The following is a 27,101-nucleotide window of genomic DNA, read 5'->3' on the forward strand; positions in this document are numbered from 1 at the left end:
GAGGGTTTCTTCAGTGATATCCTTCAATTATCAGCAGAGCTTATTTCAAATCCATAATGGAAATTTAGAATACACCACTAACATATGCCAGACATTATATTTCAATTAAAATGGAATTTAGTGAAGAGCATCTGGGTGCAAAATCAAATCCAATTAAGATCCCTAACATCAGAGAGACCTGCAGCCAGAGAGTTTTTTTCCCCCTTCCTATTATATTCCATGTCAGATTTTCTGGGAGCTCACAAGAGGCGTGCCTGCCTGTGGATGGTGAGTTGGAAGCAGAGAGGAGAATTGCAGCTGTGTAAGGCTGAATTGTCACTGTGTGGAACAGAGCTTAGAGCTGAGGATGTTTCGGTGCGTTGCTGCCAGACGAGCTTAAACCCAGTGCACAGCGATGGACAAAGAAGCACTGCAGTTGCAAAGCTTCCCACTGGATCTTTAACTCATCTCAATCACTTTTCTCCTTGAATAAAAAGCAATTGACAAGACTAGAAAGAGAGAGAGAGAGCGTGATTAAAAGCATCTTGTCTCTTCCTCAGAGCATGGCTATCCAGGATACATTCTGCTCTTAACAAGCTAGAGAATAAGCAAAGCTGAGGCTGAAGATGGTTTGGAATTAACTGGAGTTTCTGCACAAGTATGCCCTTCCAGCCCAATTGCAGCGCCTGCTGAATTACCACCTCGTGCATTTGGCCGGTAGGTTCCTGTTATTCTAGTTATTTTCTGCAATGTTGGACACTTGCTCTGCAGTTTGCCTGAAAATACTGTAAGTAGTTTATGATAGATTTTTATCTAAAAGTCTTGGTGGACTGTGAATGTGTAATTTTCTTTTTTTTTTCTTTTTTTTTTTTAAAGCCCAGCCATACAATGCAGTCAGTTTCCATCTGAATACAGTGTCACCTAATTCATCATCATCAGCTGCCATGTACCCACAACTGACATTAAACAAAATAATAATAATGCCTTCTTGTTGCGATGTACATAAGTATTTTTTTTTTTTTTACATATACAATGCTCGGTTGGTTCAGAAAGCCTAGACATAAATTCATGATCTTGGCACCTGGATGTTGTATAAATGCATCCAGAGTAGTGCAGTTTCTGGGTTATCAGCAGACAGGCATGGAGACTGGACTTGATATTTATAGAATGCCTTCTCATCTGGCAGTTAGAAAGTCAGGAGGGGTTCAACTTGTAGATGTGTTGCTATTATTGAACAGCATATACTGCATGTGAGGAAGTTGCTGGGAGTTGTAGTCCAATAACTGTTTACTTCTTGTGTTATAATGATCATCCATTTACTTTAGATTGTGGGGCAGAATTGATTCTCTGGAGTCATATGTGAGCAGGCCACATGGAGGACTAACCACCCTTAATTGGATCATAATGGTTATTTGCATACACACTGAATTTAGTTTCTGCCAATAAAATGTTGCCCATTGAAGTTGATTTTGAGGACAGTGAAACTGTTAATGGGGATTAGTTGCAAACCACATATAATATAACAGCAGGATTAGCTTTAGCCTCTATGTACAGGTCTCAAAAAACTGGAGTACATGTTTATTCCATGCTTGAAAACTGTTCAGTTCAACACATTAGGACGTATCAGGAAAGGGCTCTTGCACAGATTTATAGCAAAACCGTAGCATAATACTAAGAGCTTGATCAATTCCAATCATTCCTGTGTAGGAGGGACAGGCAGCACTGCTGGGTCCTGAGGGTCGAATAAACTTTGACAGTAATTTCTCTTTGAAGTCACTACACAGCCTGCTGTACAAAAAAAAAAGAAGAAAAAAATCAAGTGTGCATATGAATGGGAATTTATCTTTCAGCCTCGTGATGGGCCTGATGAATAAGGTGTAGGTGTGCTAGTAATGCATGCCAGGAGAGATTTATAGACGAAAATGCTAATCGGGAGGTGGATTTCATTATCTGGAGCATGAACCAAATATAACATCACCCAGTTTTGGAAACGTGCTGTAATACCAATCCAGGATTACTTGGAAATGAAGGATGAATGACTTGAATAATGAAGGATTGTGATGCGCTGAAGCCAGCCTGGTACAATAATGTTGCTAAGGGGATATACAGTATGAATGGTCCTTCTGTTTGCTCAGAAGTGTAAAAGCAAAATTGTAATTAATATATTTGTTCAGTGACTCTTGTATTCAGTGATGCTTCATTCAGGTCATTGACTTTTATAGGCAGTGATAAATGCATTAGAAATGGATATGTAGATCCCTAGTACTGCAGATAACACATTGCTGGCTCTTGATTTAATACATGATAAAGGAGCGAGCATGTCTCCCGGTGCTTAATCTTTACTTAACTATTTGCAGTACATTCGTGTTGTAGCCAATGTTGACATACAGTGTGCTACGTACATTGATTCATGGCAAATCAGTCTTCTTGGGGAAAAAAAATCCATCAATACAGTCAGAAACATTTACTTTTTCCCATTTGCAGTATCCCGAGAGATATGTGCTCATCAGTTCCTTGATTTTTTTTCCACCCCTCTTACCAATTAAACCTTTTACATTTAGGAAACAAGTTATTATATAACGAGTTATATTATAATACAATAACACTGCAATGTCTAGACATCCCTCTACAAACCTTCAAATGAACTCAACATCTTTTGCAGTGTCCAAAGGAAACATTAGTGTGTAATGAAAACAACATAATTACCCACTCTGTATTTTCTAATGGAACAGATGTTTTCCCTTGTTTGATAAGAACCATAAAAGGAAAGATTAGCTAGTCCTAACATTAGGCATATTACCTAAGGAGAGCAGAGGTGAAATCAGTGTGTAACTTTAAATATGTGGTAGAATAACACTAGAAAATGAAACAGTGGGTCTTTGATGTTGGAGGATGAATATTTGAACAGCTTGGTTTATTTTGAGAATAGGAAGCTTTTTTTTGCCTTCAGTAAAGTTTAGACACAAAGGCTTCATATTCAGTCTCACACACACACACACACACACACAGGTTACAACGGAGACCATAAAGAATATTCATTTATGGTATAAAATATTGGATCTATAAAACTATTATCCGGAAAGCCACATCATGCAAAAGCAAACAGTTTTTCTGGTTTGCTTTGAGTATCTTGTATGTTAAGTTAACTAAGATAGCAGAAATCCATGTTGGTGGCCAAATGTTCCTATTGCTGTTTTTTTTTTTAAATTTCTTAGTAGCCTTAACTCATAGTAGAACAATTCACTTATCTGAAAAAATTGAGTGCCCAAGCAATCCGGATACCATACTGTTGCACAGCACAGAATGTTTACACTGCCATTTCCCTAAAGTTTGACAAATGGTAACTAATTGCTGCCTTTGACCATATCTAGAAAAAAATATTTAAAGGCACACAGAACTGCTGAAGCAAGGAACACCTTTCACTTTTAATGTGGAAGTGCAGTGCAACGTTTCAGGGTCACGCCCCTTTGTCAAGCATACGGATGATTAGTGCAATACAGAATATAAAATGGTGCAGTTACAATGATTGGTTCATAATAACAAGGTTCAATTAAAGTCCAATAACGTAGAAGTCCAGTGAAGTGAGAGTCCTTCAATCATGCGATGAACAAATAACAATAGTCCAGTGTTACCGAGTATCGAAAAACTGGAAAGAGAGACCTTCAATACCTGTCCCTGTCATAAATTGAGGAAACATTTTTCATCTGTAAAAAAGTAAACACTATATTTAATTAGAAAAAACAAGACCAGTTGTACTCCTCATTCAATCCCTTTGACTGTCTAGACTGCAAACGCCATATCCAGTAACATTGTTACTTGTTAAATCCTGCCCCTGTTTTATTATCACCTTTTCAAGTATCTGCCAACGCAATTGTGTCACCTGATGGCCATGGGCAAAAAAATGTCTTGCCAATAGCATTTCTTTTTTATCCTTTTTCTCTTTGGCACATTCCCTTTTAAGTTTGCCAACAGGTATTGACTGAGAGGACACTGTTTTGTAGTTTCTTATCGTTGATTTATGCTCATTGAGGTGCATTTTAATGGGTCTCGTGGTTTGGCCTATATATGCCATGCAGCATGGGCATTTAATGAAATATATTGCATTCAAAGTGTCACATGTAAAGAAACCTTATATCTTATGCTTGGAGCCCAAAGATGGATGAACTGCAATGACCACAATTTCTGCAAGGGAAGGTACCATTAACTTTTAGCGAGTGGTAGAGTGGTCGTCTCTTTTAAGCGCTGGTTTAGGTTTAATTAAATCACCTGTATTTCTCCCTCTCCTGTAGGAGAAGAGCGGTGGTAACTGAAACAAATGTCCAAATTTAGGGTCAGCCTTCAAAATCCTCCAATACTTTAAAATTACCTTCCTACATAGTTTAGCATTTGAGTCAAAAGGAAATAAAAGGAATTTGTGATGCCTCGTAACTGGTGTTACCTTATCTCATTTCTAGGGATTATTCTGACCTTGGCAGCTATTAAATTCTCTATGTTATAACCCTTTTCAGTAAATGTTTGCATAATCTTTATAGATTCTGTTTCAAATAACAAAGATTGTGCAAACATGTAATGGTACCTTCAGAAATTGTGGTCTTTGCAGTGGCATCATCCCAGTGGATGGGGTGATACATTGTGCTCCAAGCATAAGATAAAAGGTCTCTTTACATGTGACACTTTTAATGTAATATATTGCATTAAATACCCATGTGGCATGGCATATATAGGCCAAACCACGTGACCCAATAAAATATGCCTCAATGAGCATAAATCAATGATAAGAAACTACAAGACAGTATCCTCTCAGTCAATACCTTTTGGCAAACTTAAAAGGGAATGTGCCAAAGAGAAAAATGAGAAAAAGGAAATGCTATTGGCAAGACATTTTTTTGCTCATGGCCATGGGTGGCACAATTGCGTTGGCAGATACTTGAAAAGGTGATAACAAAACAGAGGCAGGATTTAAAAATTCTTTTACACCAGAGATGTTGCTGGATATGGCGTTTGCAGTCCAGACAGTCGAAGGGTTTGAATGAGGAGTACAACTGGTCTTGTTTTTTCTAATTAAATATATTGTTTCCTTTTTTACAGATGAAAAATGTTTCCTCAATTTATGACAGGGACAGGTATTGAAGGTCTCTCTTTCCAGTTTTTCGATACTCGGTAACACTGGACTATTGTTATTTGTTCATCACATGATTGAAGGCCTCTCACTTCACTGGACTTCTACGTTATTGGACTTTAATTGAACCTTGTTATTATGAACCAATCATTGTAACTGCACCATTTTATATTCTGTATTGCACTAATCATCCGTATGCTTGACAAAGGGGCGTGACCCTGAAACGTTGAACTGCACTTCCACATTAAACGTGAAAGGTGTTCCTTGCTTCAGCAGTTCTGTGTGCCTTTGAATATTTTTTTCTAGATATTGGATTTGAGGTTGCGGGACCTCTACCAATGTGCACCAGACATCACTGAATTAATTTGGACAAGGCTGTGCGAGATCCAGGTTCTTACTGCCTTTGAACATAAATATATTACTACATGTCTGCAACATCTGACTAATAAAGAATTATTTAATGCATATACCATGTCTACTAAAAGGACCCGGCCAAAGTGCCTAATTTTTCACCAGTATCATTAGTTCAGTATTTGTCAACATTGGAAACGTATGTTTTGCTTCAGATTACTGTCTCAGGATCTGGAGAAAATATATATATTTATAATCCATTTTTTGGTTCATCTATTTCTATATGTTTTCTGCTATTTCCCAATTCTCAGTACAATATTTCTTCCTGTCTCAAATTGTTTTTGTTCTCAGAAGATCTTTGATTCCCTTTTTAGGTTTTTCAAATGTAAGAACCACCCTTAGGATAGTGAGAAATCATTTTGATATCTGTCTGTCTTCATATTCTTATGACATTTAAAAAAAAAAAAGTTTCTATCTGCTTTTACATGAATCTCTATGGCCTGTATGTATTAACCAATTTACCTACTACAGCTCCAAAGAAAGTAGTAGTAAGTAGTGAATAATTGTTATTTATTATTTAAATGACAACTAGAACATTTAAATCTGCTGGTAGTATTATTGTTTCATATTCCCTGCAACTAGGCTTATATTTGAGAGCAAAATGTGTAAAATACATTTATATATTACCTATATATTATAGGTAAAATAAGACCAGGGTATCCAGGGACTACTATGAGATTACAAGAAAAACTTTATCTCTACTGACAAAAGGGTTGGGTAAGATCGAACAAGACTGTGTAAGCTTTTACACAGGGGCGTAACTATAGAAGAAGCAGACCCTGCGACTGCAGGGAGCCCAGGAGGTATAGGGGCCCCATGAGGCTCTAGTTCATATACAATGTCAATAAATATTGGTAAAACAGGACAATCTCTGGATATGTTGGGGGCCCTAAAATTAATTTGCTGTGGGGCCCAGTAACTTGTTAGTTATGCAACTGCATTTACAGTACATATTATTAAACAATGCACATGCCAAAGGTCAGTGCACATTCCTCAAAGGAGAACAAAAGCACAATATTTTTAGTGAATACTTTATGAAATATTGTAAACAGTGACCCAGGAAAGAGGCCGGCATTTACAGAATCCAATCATAAAACTGCAAGTACAGTATATACAAGAAACGTGCAACCAAATACAGGAAATTAATTTACTTAGAATGCACAGAGGTATACCACTATTTACCATTTTGACCTACTATATTAAGCCTTTTAGGGACAGATTTATCAAAGGTCGAAGTGAAAATTCGAATTTAAAAGAAATCGAATTTCAAGCTAATTTTTGTGTACTTTGACTAGGGAATAGTCCAAATTCTATTCAAATTTGAAAAAAATGGGAATTTCGAAATTTATCATGTACTGTCTCTTTGACTTCGACCATTCACCATCTAAAACCTGCGAATTGCTTTTTTTATCCTATGGGGGACGTCCTAAAACCTATTTGGAGTCAATTGGTAGACTTTGGAAAATCAATTTTGGGAAAATGGACCTATTCGGCCAAAAAAAAAATCGATTTCAATTTCGGTTGGTCTTTTTGTATTCAAATTTCGAAGTTTTCGAAATTCGACCCTTGATACATCTGCCCCTTAATGTTGAACAATGTGAAATCTATGGCACCTGCTTAAATAGCCCTGGCTAAGAGCTGGGCTAGTGCTAAAAGTGCCAAAATGTTGTGACCACGGAAAATTTATACATTGTATATTATTATTTTATGACAAATATATTTATGATTTATATTTTATATATATTTATGATTTATATTTTAGATAAAGATTGTTAAAGCTGTGGCAGTGCCACCAGCTATTTCAAAAATTCAGTTTATCGTGGGAATGATTGTGTATTCTACCAACATACAGACAGCGCAGCATAAATGGGACCATCTAGGTATTATAGGCTATCTGTCGAGCAAAGTGCATGTTGTCAGGTAAGCACTTGTCAAATAAAAACCTTGTAGTCTTAGCAAATGCTATTTTTCTTTTGACCTTGGCATGCTGTTTTCAGCTCCACATTCACATTCTTTAACATTTGTTTTTTGCTGCAAATGAAAAAAATATTTCATAGTATTGAACATGCCTCTTCCTACTCATCAACTATACTTAGGAACAGAACAATATTACAATTACATATTTCAAAACTTTAAAAAAAATAACCCATAATACTATATTTTGCAGGAGATTCTTTTTACGTCATTAGATGACTTGGATTCACATGAGGCCTGGATATGAGTGTGGATGGCAGCAGATTTCATACATGAGCCACTGCTTTTCTCAGCTAACCACATTTTTTGCTTGATGAATACCTGTATGAGCCTAATAAGATATTGCTTTCGGAAACCTTTATTAGACAAACAAGGGTTTCACTTTACTGAAACGTTTTATAAATCTAAAAGGGTTTAACTTTAGCTTTACAGAGATCCTTATTAATCTAGAAAACTGTACAAAATATCATGAAAATAATTGAAAAAAAATGTGTCCATCAAGTTCAACATTTTGGTCTAAATAAAACCTGCGTAACAGCCAAGAATACGAAAACCCCACCTGAAGACTCTCTAATGTGCCTCAAAACTGCAAAAAATTCTTCCTGACAAGATGGGAATAGGACCAGTGCATGGATCAACTTTGTGCTAAAAGCTTATTTCAAAAACCATTTTCTCATTTGCCAAAAAGCTATTTAATGTATCTGGTAATACATCCACTTCAGGGAGAAAATTCCATAACTTCACAGTTCTCACTGTAATTAAGATGGAACCTCCTTTCTTCTAATCTCAGTTGAGATGAACTCAACTGAAACTTTTCATACCTAAAAGGTCATCCGATAAAGGAGAAACAAACCCTTTACCAAAAAAATGCCTACCACCTCCCTCCTCCATCCCCAGCCTAACTGCCCCCTGGGGAAATGCCTCTAATTTTTTACTTACCCCTCAGTGCAGATTCAGGGATCGCAGTTCACCGCAGCCATCTTCCGGGTCTTTGTGTCTTCTTCTGGCACTTCAGCAATTTCCGTCCATCTCGGCACATGCGCAGTTGTCACATACCGGTAAATTGCTCCAACTGCGCATGCGCCACTTCGCTGGTCTCCATCTCAACTTACCAAAGACTCGTTTAGCAAATTTTTCACTCAATAGTTTTGCTCATCACTATTCATGACTAGGGGAGGACATTGTTAGCAATGTATCTGTGTTTGCTGCCTATGTAGGCCAATTAATTTTATTCCGGATATGACAACCATTCAAGGAGATTTGGACAAACTGGGAGGCTAAGTGGCAGGTGAGATTTAATGAGATTCAATGTTGATACATTTAAGGTTATGCAAGCCATATCTGAACTGAGAATCAAAATATGCCATACACAGAGGCCCAAACAGCCCACAAACAGACCCAAACAGCCCCCCACCTGCTCACTAAGGTGTGACTTTATATGGCAATTTACAGCAGCCCCTCTGGCATTTGCCAGAACCCACAGATTGCCAGTCCGGGCCTGATGCAAGCCACTTCTACCCTAAATTGGATTAATATAGACATATTTGATGGAGAAGGACCTGGGAGTAAAATAAACTTGGATGTAAAAAGCAATGCTTCTTGGGTTTCTTTAGTCTTCTTTTGAATAAACTAGTCTTGATAAACGTGACCTTTTTCAACCTCAGACTTTTTTTTTTTTACTCTCTCTAATTCATCATTATTCTGAGTAGCGATGAGCAAACCTGAAAAATTAGCGAAATGCATTTAAGTCAATGGGCGCCAATTTTTTTCTATGCTTGACCATTTTTTACGCACTTGACAATTTTTCTCACTCCAAATGCATTCAAGTTAATGGGCGCTTTTTCTTGTGGCAACTTTTTTTTTGTCTCTGCAACTTTTTCCCCCAAATGCAACATTTTCGTCTTGGCGACTTTTTCCGGGGCCAAATTTTGCTGCAGTTTCGAGAAAAAAATATGCAGATGGAAAATGGCGAATTTTGCTGCAAATCCATAGCTGGCGAAAAAATTGATTAGCGCTAAAAATGCCATGTTTTATATACTTAACTCATTGCACCAGCCTAAATTTTCAGCTTCTTAATAGCAGCAATTATCCAGGACTTCAAACTTGTCACAGGGGTCACCATCTTGGAAAGTGTCTGTGACACTCACATACTCAGTGGGCTCTGAGCAGCTGTTGAGAAGCTAAGCTTAGGGGTCGTCGCAAATTATCAAGCAGAAAATGAGGTTTGTCCGTAATATAAGCTGATGCTACAGGGCTGATTATTAAATTCTGATGCTAGTTGCACGGGTTTCTGTCCTGCCATGTAATAATTATCCATATTAATTACTAGTCAGCCTTATACTGTGACATTTATAGTCTGTGTACTGTATATTTTGAATTGATACCTAAACTCAGTAACTGACAGCAGCACAGAGCATGTGCAGTAAATCTGCAGAAAAGAAGATGGGGAGCTACTGGGGTATCTTTGGAGACCCAGATCTTCCCTGCTAAAGGGCTTTGGTTGCCTTGGGCTGGTACAGAAGCCCAAAATATAATGTATAACATTTTTAGCTACTTCTTTAGTTTAACTTTCCTTTTCCTTTAAACGTATATAGGCTAATATCACACATGTTGCTTCTCACAATATATACTGTATGGGTAAAACTTTGCTGCAGTTTGCAAATTCTCTCCTAATTTTTCTCTCCTTAGAGCAGAGGTTCCCATAGCTGTCTGCCTTTGCATGGCCCTAGCAGTAGCTGGGTGATCAGTTGAGAATCTAAAGATTAGCCAACAGAAATGGTCTAATTGCTTTGCCTTTTTACATTGTTGCTCCGACATTAGATGGCATGTTGGTTTTGTTTCACTTGATTGATGTCTATCTACCAGGATAACCTTTTGTGTCATAAAAGTAAATGAGCTCAGATTTGGAAAAATAATGAATAACATTGGAGATAATTTACTATAGACATACCCCTATAAGAAATAAAAGGCATTAAGTTTGCCCAAGAGCAGTAACCCATAGCAACCAATAAGATGTTTGCTTTTAAAAAGCTGACAAGTAAATGCTATCTGCTGATTGGTTGCTATGAATTACTAAGTGCCTTTTATTACATAACCTTCTAAGAATTATATAAGACTTCACATTGCACATCTAACATTTTCCCCCACATTAGGGTGAGCAAATGGTAATAATGTGTGGTTTTCTGAATGTTGTATTCTTTTGGGAGGATGATCTATCAATTTTTGAGGCCAGGCTAAAGATCATGATAATAAAAGACATAATAAAGGTTGCACAAAAGCAAGAATCACTTTGTTTTGTTAATTTTCAAGGAGGCTGAAAATCTTGAATGTTTTAATAAACTAAAAAAATAAAATGAAGTTGTTTGGTGATTATTTTTCTTGAATAAATCTCAACTATTCAAGGTTCTGAAGAATATTCTCAATTAGATTCATGTTCACTACATTTTTTTCTCGAATTGTGAGAAAAAGCCTTAACTTAACTCAAATTTTGATGGATTGTCCCTTTAATATAAGAGTAGGAAAAGACTTCCGGTATGGCGCCTGAGTAAATAGACGCACATTGCAGCCCTCCGTTTCTCTCCCGCACAGCATCAGCGCATGCCTTCTGAAAGCGGCGAAACCCGCATAAATAACATTGCAGATGGCTAAAGACTCACCTAAAAAGTTAAAGCAGGCAAAAACCGCTAACCACAATTCGGTCAAGGGGAAACAGGACGCTCCTCACGCAGCTGCAAATATGGCGACCGGAGCTCAAAATTCAGAGCAAGTACCCTCCTCCTCACCTCACACAATGTTGCAAAATGTATCACTAAGCGACTTCAATTATAAACAAATTGCCTCAGAAGTGGCCAGTTTAATTAACCCTACTATTGAAAAGTCGCTGGAAAAGGTTTCAGTTAAACTACAAGCTGACATAAACAAACTGTCTGAACAACTCTCCTCACACAATGCCCAAATAACAGAAATTGAAGAGAGAATCTCCTCCATTGAGGACAATTCTTCCACAGTTAATACTAAGATTTTCCTTCTGCAAAAAAGAGTTGCTGAACTAGAAACAAAAGCAGAAGACCTAGAAAACAGATCTAGGAGGAATAATTTACGCTTTATAGGAATACCTGAAACCCACAAGCAGGAGTCTCTTGCTCAATTAATATCTCAATGGCTCCCTTCAGCGCTTGGTATACAAAATGACATTCCTTCAGTAAAAATTGAGAGAGCACACAGAATTGGTCCATTTTCTGACAACAATTTTCAAAAACCTAGAACGGTCATTGTTAAGTTTCTGGACTATGCTGATAAATACAAAATTCTACAAGCATATAAAAAGTCTAAAACCTTACTTATGGAAAATAAAAAGATCCTAATCTTTCAAGACTTTTCGGCTACTCTGTCCAAAAAAAGACAGAACTTTTCAAACACGTGCCAAATCTTGTTTAGATCTGAAATTAAATTTGCCATGCTATATCCAGCAATCCTAAAAATTTTCCTACCTACAGGAACGCATACTTTTGATGACTTCAAAGCTGCAGAACAGTTTGTAGCCAAATTGGAGCCTCTTTCTACCAAATCTAAGGATCAATTCACAAATAGCTCAAGAAACACTGCTACTCAACCATCTACTTCGAAAACTGCTTCTATGGTTATCCAAACCCAAGAATGTCCTTCAAATATACGTAGAAAGGTCAGTCCTTTCAAAAAGAGGGACAGCAACTCCAAAAGCGAACGCCAAAGATCAAGATCTCCCCACATTACAAGAAGCAATTCATCTGAAAATTCAGATATGGTTACTTAATAAGACGACCGAATCAATATACGGGCATTTGGCCTTACTTATCAAAACCCAAATCTCTTTAAAGGGAGACAGGAGGGGGACTGCAATGGTTGAATTCTTAAGAGAATTTATTTAGTTTCTAGGATACTTTAGGAAAAAAGCGAAGTTAATAGCCTAAGTATTATAAACTGTTATATTGTGTATTAAATTTTGTGGTTGCAATATTTCACATGTTATATATAACTAATTTTATTTTTTTGTTTTATTTGCTAAATATGATCTCCTCACTTGCTTATATAATTTATCTATGTCTTGATTTCCAATGGTTTACTACCCAAATTTCATATCAATTTCTCTTCAAGAATGTCGAATCTTAATATATACTCTTGGAACATAAATGGTTTAAACTCTCCAATAAAAAGAAAAAGGATTCTTCAAGAATTAGGGAAAAACAAAGTAGATATTGCACTTTTACAAGAAACTCATTTGACAGAAGAGGAAAATAAAAAACTCTGCACCTCATGGGTTGGAGAAAATATTTATTCTGCAGCAGTTAACAAAAAAGGAGGTGTTTGTATTCTCATCAACAAAAATTTACGATATCAAAAGATTAATACCTCTAAAGATAATTTTGGTAGATTTGTCCATTTAGAGATTTTGATTCATGATAGACCTTGGTCTTTTTGTTCTATATATGCTCCTAATGACCACAAACTTGGATTTTACCAAGATCTAGTTCAAAGAATTTGTTCTTTAAATTTAAATAATTTAGTAGTGGGTGGTGATTTCAATGAATCCCACATCTGGGCGTTGGACAAATGTAACCCTGATCAAAAATATACTAACATTAAATCAAAATATTTGGTGGACCTACTTCATCAAACCAACCTCATTGACATTTGGAGAACCCTACATCCTTCAGAAAAAGATTTCACTTTTTATTCCCATTCCCATGGTACGGGAACACGAATAGATTACATATTTATTTCCGTTAACCTAATTAGTCAAGTTACAACTGCAAAAATTGGAACTTTCTCCTTATCCGACCATACTCCAATTGATATTTCCATTAAATCTTTTGGTCCTCCCAAATCCTTCATCCCATGGAGATTTCCTTCCTTTTTGGCGTCCAGGCCAGATTTTAATTTATTTCTGAAAGAAAAATGGAAAACATTTATTCTAAATAATGCTATTCATGATGACAACCCCACACTTCAGTGGGACACGTGGAAAGCCTATATAAGAGGGGAGATAACAGCATTTAAAAGAAGTTTTACAAAGAAACTAAATACAAAAATTTTGGAATTAAGCAAACTTCAGAGTGAAGCATATACTTTATTCAAATCAAATCTGACCAAGGAAAACCGTATTAAATTCGAAGAATCCTTGAAAGAAATGAAAACTTGGCTAAACATAAGAGAAAAAATAAACCAAGATTATTATAAAGCCAGACTCTTTAAATTTGGTAATAAATCTAATAAACTTCTGACAAACTTAACTAAAACCTGGACAAATCATAACCAAATGAATAGGATCGGAGATAGTGGAACAGTTTAGAAGATACTATGAAGAACTTTACTCCCACACTGACTCTGATAAAAAACAGAGAAAACTTTTTTTCAGCAACATAGATTTTCCACAATTATCAGAAGCAGACTTAAATTACCTGAATTCTCCTATATACGAAGAAGAGGTCAAATCTGTAATCTCTTCACTAAAGCAATTCAAGGCGGGAGGACCTGATGGTCTCACAGGACCCTTTTATAAAAACCTGTCAAACGAAATTTCTCCTTTTATGACTCAATTATTTAACCACATCATTCAAAATAAAAACAAATTGCCTTCTAGTCTAAACTCTCTAACTAAGGTAATATACAAGCAAGGAAAAGACCCCACCCTTGTCAGTTCGTACAGGCCAATAGCATTAATTAATCAAGATTTCAAAATCCTAACTAAGATATTAGCTAATAGGCTATCTACAATAATTCCGAAGATAATCTCACCTGAACAAGCAGGCTTTATTAAAGGAAGATCTGGTACTAAGAATATAAGAACTCTTATCAAAGTCATCTATTCAGCCAAATCAAATAAGGTTCCAGCTTCATTAGTCGGAATTGACGCCGAGAAAGCTTTTGACAAAATACATTGGGATCATCTATTTGACTCACTTAAGGCTTTTGGATTTATGGGCTCCTTCATTGACTTTATAAAATTGATTTATTCTTCTCCAAAAACACAAGTCATAGCAGCTGGAGAAATGTCCCGACCAATCAAAATGAGCAAAGGAACAAGACAGGGTTGCCCTCTTTCTCCATTACTATTTAATCTGTCATTGGAACCCTTAATTAGATACCTGAAAGATTCGAAAAGTTTGCCTGGAATGGTTATAAACAACATTGCTACCAAATTAACTGCCTTTGCTGACGATTTACTCCTGATAGTAACAAATCCAAATGATAATCTTCAGAATATTTTTGATTGTCTGAAACATTATGGTTCAATTTCTGGCTACTCAATTAATATACAAAAAACTGAATACATGGATATCTATGGTCATACATCTGTTAATTTACTTCACAACCTTGGGATAGAAAGATCAAGATCTTCTATAAAACATCTTGGAATAAATCTACCTGCAGATCTACACAGATTATATTCATTGAATTACCCTCCTTTAATAAAAAGAATTATAACTTTCTGTGACAAATGGAAAAATGTTCCTTTAAACCTGAAGGGTAGGATAGCCTTTTACAAGATGCTAGCTTTTCCTAAACTTATCTATCCAATGATCAATTTGCCGTTACTTCTAAAACATTCCGACATAAATCTTCTTGATTCTTCACTGACTAAATTCATATGGAATGGAAAATCTCCAAAAATCGCATTAAAGAAATTGAGAAACTCTAAAATTAATGGTAGTCTTAATGTTCCAGATTATAGAACCTTTAATCTTTCAGCTTTGACTCGATACATTATTGAATGGTTCTCAGAGTCTAATAAATATACAAATCCGAATCTAGAACTAAAAACAGATTCTCAGGAAAATATATTATATTTAATACACCTACCATGGAAGCATCAATCACCAGAAATCAAACTTAATCCAATATACAGAGACTCATTCACGGTCTGGAAGACTCTGCACAAGCTTTATAAAACTAATTATCAAATAACCTCTTACTTACCTCTTCAAAATATTAAGAGTTTGCCAAGCTCATTCCATCCACCATTTTCGACCACCTGGAAAGAAAAAGGTATAAATTATCTGCAAGACTTATTAAATCCGACGACTGGAACTTTATTCACATGGAAAGACTTTTCAATGAAATACCAAATCCCTAATAAAGACAGGATTTATTTCTACCAAGTTTGTCATTGGGTCAAGAGGCACTATCCTAATCTGGATATCACACTATTGAGGACTGATCTCACAACTGAATTTGATAGATTTATATCATCTCAGGTGGTAAATAATATAAGACTTACGCAGAATTATCTTTGGTCAAATCCTATTCTTAACCCTCATCCAATGAAAGATACAGCACTAAAATGGTCAACATATTTAAGTAAGGATATATCTCCTGAGATCTTAGTATCCTCCATTAAAGACTTTGATAATTTAATATCATCAGAAATCTGGAGAGACCAAAACTATCGACTAATCCATCTAGCCTATAAAGGATTTAATTATAACTCTAAAAACAAGAATCTACTTACAAGTTGCCCTAAATGTTCTATTCCTAAACCAAGCTTTGTTCACAATATTTTCGAATGTCCATTGATTAAATCATTTTGGAAAGAAATTGAGGGTTATTTCAACTCTGCAACCAAACTACAAATTAACCTAAACCAACAACTAACTATTTTACCAGCAGCATTAAAAATGGATACTTCTCCAAATTTTTCGGCTCTTCAAATTGATCCTCATAAAGAAAAATTTTTAAAACTATTATTGGCTGCTGCTCGAAGAGTATTACTAAGAAATTGGATTTTACCTCTCCCTCCAACATTAAAAGAAACTTTAACTGAACTACAAGATCTATGCATTATGGAAGCAATTTCCTTCAAAATTTATAATTCTAAAAAAAGTTCCAAATTCACATCTAAATGGAAAACATTTCTATATAATCTAAATGACACAGAAAGATCTAAAATACAAGCCATTTTTAATAGTTCCAATCCAACACAGGACTCTACATTATAAGGACATAAGTCTACTTCAAGCAAGTGAAACTCATTAATATATTCTCATTTAATCAAGTTTTTGTTATGTTTATATTTTTTTTTTTTTTTTTGTTAATTATCATTTGTTTAACTCAATCATCCTGTTATGGATTCCTATGAATATTCATGTTTATTGTACTGCATTTTTATTAATAATAAAATTATAAATAAATGTTAAAAAAAAAAAAAATATAAGAGTAGCATTGTTTTAGATCTTTGGGGGGGCATACCTGCTGAAATTTGTTAATGGTAACACCTACTGTACCTAAATATTGTGATCAAGGAACAAATACTGTATATACTGTATCTTTCATTTACCTGGTAAATCAAGTTTACAGATTTAGTCATTTAATCAAAAGGAGAATGGAATTATCCCCTTGATTCATAATTAAATTTTTAGTTTTTTAGTATGAGCTTTAAAACTGTAGCAATTTGCCTGTAGGATATTAGATTTCATATGTTTTTAAAGTTTTATGGTTTTGTTTTGACTCGGCAAAGCACAATTTTCCTAAGCAGTACAGCAAATGTAATGGATTCTACGCAGAATCTTGTGAGACACTGCTACTGATCCGGATTAAATATATAGAACCTTTGGCATGAAGTATGAAAGAACTGCTGGGTCGTAATAATGTTACACAGATAAGAGAAAAAACACTCACAGATTCCTTATATATACAGTAGTTGTGTTGAAGTAAAAAAAAAAAGATCCTTGTGAGGTTACCTCCGAGGCAACAGAGATGCAGACAGCCATCTTCCTAGTTGGATCATCTTCTTCCGGGCATGTGTTTATTCAGTTTGAAGCGCCCATCTTTTCTTTCTTGTGCATGTGACATCATCACGCTTTTTGTGTAAATTCAAATAATTAAAGGTGCCACTTCCCATTGCCCAACGTAGGTCTATAGTACATAGTTCCTGGGTGCTCTTCTAGTCTGGTTTTTCTGTTCTATGACCCATGTGTGTCCTTGACCACTCCTGTATCACTGCCTGTTACTGACTATTCTTCCGGATCTTGACTCTGTACTGCACTGACTGATTTTTTGACCCTGGCATACTACTATGCTAAGCTCTAACCCTGGCCCTCCTGTCACATTGTATGGTTCCCTTTTCTGGCCAACTCTTGCCTTGGTTCTTACACTTTAAGACCTGGATGCATCCGAGTATAGGAAGGCTCCTCTTGAAGTGAAGCGGCTGTTATAGGCTGAAGCGTGAACTGTGACCGTAACCTTGTTGCCTCTTTTGGGATACCAAACGTGACAGCTACATTAGCTTAATGAAAATAAACTTCATAATTGCACTTTGCATTCTAGTTTGCTAAATTTACTTCACTATAGCCAATGATAAATTGTTTGGAAACACATGGGGGCCGATTCACTAACTTTGAGTGAAGGATTCGAAGGTTTTTTTGGGCTACTTCGACCATCGAATGGGCTACTTCGACCTTCGACTACGACTTCGAATCGAAGGATTCGTAGTAAAAATCGTTCGAATATTCAACCATTCAATAGTCGAAGTACTGTCTCTTTAAAAAAAACTTCGACCCCCTAGTTCGCCATCTAAAAGCTACCGAAGTTAATGTTAGCCTATGGGGAAGGTCCCCATAGGCTTGCCTAACTTTTTTTGATCGAAGGATAATCCTTCGATCGTTGGACTAAAATCCTTCGAATCGTTCGATCGAACTATCTGCGCTAAATCCTTCGACTTCGATATTCGAAGTCGAAGGATTTTAATTCCTAGTCTAATATTGAGGGTTAATTAACCCTCGATATTCGACCCTTAGTGAATTGGCCCCTTCGTTTGGCACATTCTCTGAGCATTTTATCATTTTTAGTAAATATTGCAATTGAATACCTGCAATTATGTTATATTTGTGCATACAGTTTACTGCTGTTGGAATGTGTTGGACATCAAATGTGCCTATGTCATAATATTTATGTGATTTATGTAACAGTGCTGGTATTTAATCTTTATTCCACATGCACTATAAATAATCAAATAACTATAGCAACATTTCCTTTCTTCTGCGATTGAAAAAAACAATTAACTTGGCTGAATTTACTTAACCATAGACTGCAGGTATGTTTTTTCTTTGTGTGTCCCTTACTGCTTTCCAAGATAGGATTTCTTCATTGCCTTAGCAGGGAAAACTACATTGGTGAGGGTTGTGGCTGAGAGTTGAAGTTTAAGAATAATCACCCCTGTGGCACCTGTTTTTAACACAGAATTTGTTCAAAAGGGTATGCCTTGATGTATATGCTATGTCATACACATTGATAAATCAGAAGTTGGGTTTTGCTAGACATGCTAATCCTGGAAACATAAACATAAATTGCTGGGTTGGTACTAATGGCCCAAATATAAAAAAATGACTGGTAGTCATACTGTACATAATACAATACCTGACAAACCCCAGGTAGTTTATGTACAGACAGGCCTTGATTTATTGTAGCTTTTATTGTGTCATAAATAACAACAGTTTGTAGTGCTTTAATCCAAAGCCAATTTTCCATTGTCCTTGAGGAGCCAGGAAAGCAACATTTTCCCCCTCCCTCAATTTAAAAAAAAAACCCCATAAAGTACAGGTTGTTCTGTCCTCTGGAATAGCAGATTAAAAGTTTTTGAAGGTTGGCTTGCATGGATGATTCGGAATAACTGCAATCATGTTGACTTACAATAATCTTTTATATCTGAGTTTACTTATAATCCTTGTGTAGGACTAGAGACATATATTTTTGTAAATACAATTTCTAAACAAAGTCTAACCTCATACTAGCTTTTCCCACTGAGGCCTACTTCCACTGCTGTAAGGATTCCCAGGGATTTGAACCCTGGCTTTCTCAGTTGTTAAACAATGTACTTTCCTTCTGAGCCACTGAGTACTACTAGGTATCAGATATCGCTCCCTGAACATCTGCCTTCACCTACCTGGTTAACTGGTGATCTGCTGATGATTAAATAATTTAGGACCTTTATAAGCTGGCTACTTGCAGCACACCATGCTTGATCACCTTAGCTCCTGAGCCCGATCTAGCCTCTGAAGTCCTGTTTCCTGTGTCCCCTGCCTGATTCCCTTGCTCCTGTCCTCCTGTTTCCACCTGGTTCCCCCATTCCTGCTGCTGTGGATTTCTCTGGTTTGACCTCCGCCTGTTACTCGACCTTGCTTAATTGCTGCCTGCCACTGACCTCGGTCTGCCTTTTCGTACCTTCTGCCAGCTCTGACCTTCTCATCCCGTTACTGGACTCCGCTCTGTCTTCTGTCTCAACTCAGGCCTGTATCTGGACTCTGTTTTTTTTCAGTTCACACTACTATTCATTTTTTTACTTTTATTCTGATCATTAAATCTTCCTTCGCTTACTATGGCTTCTGATATTAATGAGTGTTATCTGGGTTACACAACATATAGGGTTCTACCAGTCACCAGCATTCAGACATGACAACTGCAGACTCTAAGTACCATCCTCCTTCTCTATTAGGGAAGCCTGGCACCTCCTTTCCAATAAGAAAAACTGCTAGGAAACAATTTTTTTGCAAAAAGGAAACCACTCCTCCTCTCAACTGCAAAACGGAACCAGCTCTTAGCTGTATTAACCATTATGGTCACTGTCTGTAATAAAAACCTTTACTCTCCTACAATTCTATAGGTATAAGCAGTCCAAGATGCTCCTGAATTTACTAATATCGTATTATTAAAAGTCATTGTATATCAACAATACAAATAGTTAGATAATATGATGATGTATGTTAAATATTTTGATTTATATAGGGCTACTTGTATACTCAGCGCTGTACATGAAAACATATTAATAAAACAGACAGGAACAAGAACATTTAAGGGATTATTTATCAAAATCAGATTTTTTTCTAATTTTTTGTAAAATAAAAACACTGATCAAACTAGAATCCACAATTTGACCTTATTTTTTTATTTAAAAATCTTGATTTAATCAGTTCGGGTAAAACGTGATAAAATCAAGCGAAAACCTGAATCGTCTGTTTTTTGTTTTTCCCTGATTTTTGCCCGGAAAGGTCGGATTTTGGGCTTATTCCAGCACAGACCACAGAAACATCAAAATAGGATAGGGACCTCTGCCATTGGCTTTGGTAGGTCTGACATGGCGGATTTTTGGATTCGGGCTCTTTGCTGCATCAGGCTTTAAAAAAATCTGAGTTTTAAAAACAACTTCTATAAATTTGAGTTTTGCCCCAAGAAGCCCGACCAGAGTTTAGTAAATAACCCCTAAATATACACAACTATGTTCACTAATAAGAGGGTTATTTATCAAAAATAGTGTTTCCATTTTGTGAAAAAAAAAACAGCTGCTGATGCAAGATCTTTTATTTAACTGAATTGTGAAAATCATCAGATGAAACTAAAGCAACTGATTGATTCTGTAGATCCATAGGCTGTAGTCTGTGGCTAGTGAGCCAGATTTATATAATTTTTGAAATAGGAATCAAAACAATTGGCATTGCCTTCGCGTGTTTAAAATTTCCTACCCAAACAGATTTCCATATCTGAAAATTCATCACATGCTTTTTTAACTCTATACATCAGACCTGTACAGCAACAAATTAACCTCTATACTAGTTCTTTGCAATGCATTAGTTGCCCTTTATGCCTTACCAAATTTATCCTCATAGATTACATCTGGAAAAATTTTTCTTTCATGAAAATAGCAGTTCATGGTCAGCAATTTCATTTATTTTTATTTTGATTGAGGGAAATAGGATTTACCTACTTAGGAAGTAACTTCCGGGAAAATGATTACTGTGAGAAACATTGTTGTGAGTCTTTGTTTCATTCATTCGTAGCTACTTACAGTATAAATAATATCTGGCAGCCTTCCTAATCTATGAATTGTTTTTTCAAACATTATGCAAATGCAAATATTTTGGCTATTATAAAATTAATTTTATTATACGTGAATAATAAACACTGCATTATTTTACAGTCTGTTCCGATTGCCAGAGACTATTTGTATTTCGTACACAAAACTGTTAACAGAAAACAATATTTTCCAACTATTTGACAAGAAGTATGTTTTCACTATTTAAATAAATCCTATTACGGCAATAAGTAACAGGAAACAGTATGATACTTATTTTGAGCGGTTTATAAATATTTCCTGTAGTATATATATTAAATTGAGACAAGATATAAGAATTTGAGAGCTCTCTTTTCTATCTGATTTCCGTTCAATCGGAAAATTTTATATGCTACTCTAAAGCCAGCATGTTTATTATGTAAGATCCATCATCTACAATCCACTCACAAAGTGCAACAATAAAATGGCACCATGCAGCTGAAAAAAATTATAACTGCTCGATTGAAAAAAGCATTTAAAATGTAGCTAGGCATGCAAAATTGCTTCTATGAAAAAGACAAACACTTGTAAGCTATGATTTTTTTAGTCTCGCTTAAATACTGTAGTTTTTCTGAATTGTGATGTTTTATGTTTGAAGATGAACTGTTTACAACGATAAGGTAAATATGTTGCACACAAATAAATAAGTCATTATTATTGCATATATTCCTCCTGAACTGTTAACCGTTGGCTCGTATAAAAGAAGGAACAAAAGTTGATGGCAGTTTTGTAGTTCAAAGTATAGTTTAATTTTTAAAGCTGTTGTTGGATTCTCTATGGTACAGTACATGCCCTTGACGACTGCATTAAAGAGGTCAACGTGTTCTACTGTAAAGTAAGTATGCACTTCTCTGCAGGAGATGTGAGAATCTTTTGCAGTCATTTAAGTGTTCCCATTGGTAATGTGAAATATGTCCTCTGGGTTTATACCCTCCATGTCAAAATTAAAGACATGGAAATTACAATATTCGGTCTTTTGGAAAACTCATTGGTGTTTCAACATTTTATCATGGCTTTTAAAAAAAGCCAGGTTGTATTCTCTTTAATATCTATTCTTATCATTCAAAATGTTCAAAGTTTTTGAAAAGTATTCTTCTCCAAAGTAAATTATGGCAATATAACTGGGCACAAAGTATCTGTTTTATTAAAAACTTTCTGCCTCTTTTTTGTCCGAAGAGATCATTAATAGGGCTAGAATTTTGATATATTTTTTTTAGAAAAGGTTTGTGGGTCCATTAAAGGAAAACTATACCCCCCAAACAATGTAGGTCTCTATTAAAAGATACTGAGTAAAACAGCTCATGTGTAAAACCCTGGTTCATGTAAATGAACCATTATCATAATAATATACTTTTTTAGTAGTATGTGCCATTGGGTAATCATAAATAGAAAATTGCCATTTTAAAAAATAAGGGCCGTCCCCTGAGATCGTACGATTCACTGTGCACACATACAAACCACATGTAAGGTCACATGAGCCAATTAACAGACAGAGTTCTGCCTTTTGCTTCCTCACTTCTTCCTGTTACAGTTAGTGTTGTAGTATTTCTGGTCAGGTGATCTCTGAGGCAGCACAGATAGAGTCACGAAATGGTGGTTCAAGGCAAGAGATGTAAAAGGGCAATATTTATGTAAATATATATTCCAGTTTGGTAAGATTCTTTAATATGTCATTCCATTTGATATAAACTATCTGTTGCTTAAGTATTCATTTTGGGGGTATAGTTTTCCTTTAATTTATTCAACTAACTTTATTCAACTAGCTAACTGCTCTGATAATTCAGCATTGCCAAATTCTTAATTAGAACCAAAATCTGAGGTTGTGAAGCTAACTTCAAGGATTAATCAGCGTCTTTTAATAAAACCCTAAAAAATGATAGATCTAAATTTGTTCTCTGTGTGCTATGGTTGGGATCTTAACAGACTATTCCTCTGTACTGGAGAAGTAAAATTCAAATTGACCCAAATATGTATAGCAGAAAAGTAAAACTGCATTGAACTGGACCTTTTATAAAATTATTTAAAAAAAAAATGTTTTGTACTGAGAAATAGGCTAGTGCTCTCTAAATAAAAATACAATATTACCATTAAAGGGGACCTGTCACCCTAAGAAATAATTCTAAATCCTGTTTTATGATGTTAGTCTAACAAATAAACTTTACTCACACTATATAAATTATATAAATCTTTTGGTCTTGGGATTCACAATCCCTTGAAACAGGCAGCAGCCATTTTGTGAACACTGTTAGTAGGTTAAGCTTTAGATCATGCCAAAATCTTGTTTATGCACCAGAATGGAGCACCTGATGCCCATACCCATGCACTGGCTACACCATTAGATGGTGAGGAGGGAGGGGGATGTGATGAGTGCAGTGAAAGCTAGAAATTGCAAAATGGAAAGTGAAAGTAATTGCCTGCCCCGCCTCTATGCCTAGAGGCAAATGCCTCAAGGCATAGAGGAAGGGCAGGCAATATATGATCGACAGCTATATAACAAGTATATAACAGGTAGAGATGTTTTAATAAAACTGTTTAATAAAATGTTTAATTTTAAAAGGACTTTTACAATACAGCTTTTTATGTTTGGGTGACAGGTCCCCTTTAATATACCTGTGCAACATGTATCATATAGTAACTTTTCTCCTTTCACTATCAACTTGCCAAGTCAAGTTGACTCACAATTACTGTAGTGAAATGTATTTGACAAAAATTTTAATTTTTAGTTGTTCGGTTAGCCCAACAAGTGCTCACATAAGGAGAATTATCCACAGATAAGCAAAACATTTTGTTTCGAGATAACGGCATCATATGGGAAAACAGTGGGGAAAGTTACACGAGAGACAAAAACTCTTTTCAGCACAAATGTAGTGAGCGTGGAGCAGCTGCAACAGCTGGCCTCATTCATATGCTAATGAGACTTTTATGTTCTCTTCTGGGTAGTAAGGCAGAAGTCTTTTATATTTACCACTTGCTATGCCTTTTAAAGACTCCTGCCAACACTGAAATAGATAACTTGATAAAAGCCCTGCTTACATTTAATTATTAAAATTCCATTAAAATAAAAGCAGACTGGCAATCCAAGGAGCACATAAAATAATTCACCAGAATATGGTTTGCATGAACAGGTTAGTACTGAGTGGTAAAATTAAATGAATGTTCTCATTTTAATTTAATCAGCGGTAAAAAGTTTATTTTTTTATTACAATAAAAACAGTGACGAGTATTCTAATTTATATTTTCATATTGCTTTATCATCTGTGCTTGCTCTGTATTTGTGTGTGTGTATATGTGTATATATATGTGTATATATATGTATATATATATGTATATATATATATATATATATATATATATATATATATATATATATATATATATATATATATATATATATATATTTTGCACTTATCAACATTGAACCTTTTGTCAATTTGCAGCAAATTGACAAAAGGTTCAATGTTGATAAGTGCAAGGTTATGTACTTTGGCAGAAATAACAATAAATGTGAGTTTTACACTAAATGGTAGGGTGTTGGGGATATCATAATTTGAGAAGGGCCTGGGGATTTATGTGGATAACAAGCTGTGTAATGCTAGGCAGCATCATTTAGTGGATACTAAAACAAATAAAGTACTGTCTTGCATAAATAAAGGCATTAACTAGAGGGATGATAACATCATTTGAACTATGAGGGTAGACTGTCAAGGTTGAGGTTGTTTTCTCTGAAGCAATGCATGATTAATCTTTACAAGTATATTAGAGGGCTTTATATACAAGATAGTGGCTGATCTTTTTTCCCATAGAAAAGATCAATGCACCAAAGGCCACCCCCTTAGACTTTGGGAGGAACTCCATGGACAATTTTGGAGCAATCCGACGCGCTGCACAAAAATGCAGGCGGCAAATCGTAAATACGGTAAGTGAATGCATTGTCGGATGGTTTTGCAGTGTTGATCCGACGCGACACGACTGTGGGATGCAACGGATAGCCCGGAAATCGTCCGTGAAGTCCTACCCTTAAAGTTAAGAACTGAACTTTCGTTTAATGCAGTGTAGGTGGTTCTTTATAGTGAGGGCAGTGATGTTGTGGAATGTCCTGCTGGGTGATCTTGTGTTTGCCGATTCTATTAATGCCTTAAAAAGGGGATTGAATGGTTTGTCGAATAAGAATAATATCCAAGGCTATTATGCTCTTAGAACTACAGTTATTATAGATATTGGAATATACATTGTATATATGTGATTGCATAGATAAGTCTGTATTAGTATGTTTATATATGTGCACATTTAGAGGGGTTGGACTTGATTTTCAGCCCAACTTAATAATTCAACCATTTCCCACACACATATACCAATATGGTCAATACCACATGTATTTGGAAAGAAATCCACACAAACACCAGAAGAATATACACCAATTGTTGAAATCAAACTCAAGACCTGAGAACTCATCACTGTCGCACACATTTTATTTATAATACAGGGTCATTTTTTGTGCACAGCATTATGAGCTTTAAAGGGGTTGTTCACCTTTAAATTATCTTTTAGTATGATGTAGAGAGTAATATTCCGAGACAATTTGCAAATGGGTTTAATGTTTTATTATTTGTGGTTTTTGAGTTATTTTGTTTTTTATTCAGCGACTCTCCAGTTTGCAATTTCAGCCATCTGGTTGCTAGGGGGCAAATAACCCTAGTAACCATGCATTGATTTGAATAAGAGACTGGAATATGAATAGGATAGGTCTGAATAGAAAGATGAGTAAAAAGTAGCAATAAAAGTTAATTTAAAGGTAAACCATCCCTTTAAGGGTTTCTACATGCACTTTCTTACCTTTGAGTTATTTTAACAGCATTTTTGTGTCCTTTATGTATTTTTAAGCTCTTTAGTGTTGCTTCACAATATAATACAAGTGTAGTCTAGTTTATATAAACAGTTGTAACATACAGTAATTATCACTGTAGTAACAATGTACGATGTTGCATTTGCACTGCAAGACTGGTTTACTCATGATTCAATTTATAAATCATTGCATTTATAAAAAATAGCACATTTTACAGGTTCTACATATTGTATATTAGATTTTTCTGGTAGGTTTTCCATAGAGGACCATAAATATAACCACCAGTCAAGATTATTACTCATGTCTAGTAGCTGTTAGGTAATATAGAACACCCTCCTGAAGATAATAAGCTTAGTACAAACTGTGATTTAGGCATCACAAGATTTTACTTTAATATAACATTTTATCCTTTCTTAATCTCTGACTCTTGAGTTTAATGTCTTACTGAATCATTCCCCCATTCTACCCTATGATAGAACGCTTGTTAAGAAATCTACATTAGAAATGACTATTTCTAGGCCATGAGTTCTTTTTTTTATGTTTTATTGATTCTTGAATTTATTGATTTGTCTTAGAGCACCAAGGGATTCCTCTTTTTTTTTTTTTTTTTTTTTTTTTTTTTTTACAAAGGTAGTCATATCAATAGAAGTACACAAAAAATAACCCGGAATTCAAATTAGTTTCATTTGAAAATTCACATCGACCTTTAATAAATCTGCCCCTATTAGTGTTAGGTCTCTCAAAGCTGGAAATGTGCAGAGCATTCTGTATCTACATTGGCAGTATTTCATTCTCGATCTATGAAAGACAATTTGTAAACACATTGGGGCAAATTCCCTAACCGGACAAAATTCACCATCAACGGCTTCACAGCCATGGTACATTTTAAAATGAGAAAATCCTAAATTATCATGTAT

General features: G+C 35.4%; 1 protein-coding gene across 2 annotated transcripts in view; it reads left to right on the forward strand.

Annotated features, from left to right (window-relative positions):
- The first annotated feature begins 236 nt into the window (after positions 1–236).
- Positions 237–27,101, forward strand: part of sntg1.L (syntrophin gamma 1 L homeolog) — a 279,613-nt gene continuing 252,748 nt past the window's right edge. For both annotated transcript variants that reach the window (XM_018267984.2, XM_041566421.1), the window contains exon 1: positions 237–696. The gene's annotated coding sequence lies outside the window, so the exon portion shown is untranslated. The remainder of the gene's footprint in view (positions 697–27,101) is intronic.

This window comes from Xenopus laevis, chromosome 6L (assembly GCF_017654675.1).
Source record: "Xenopus laevis strain J_2021 chromosome 6L, Xenopus_laevis_v10.1, whole genome shotgun sequence".
In the NCBI taxonomy this organism is placed as follows: domain Eukaryota; kingdom Metazoa; phylum Chordata; class Amphibia; order Anura; family Pipidae; genus Xenopus; species Xenopus laevis.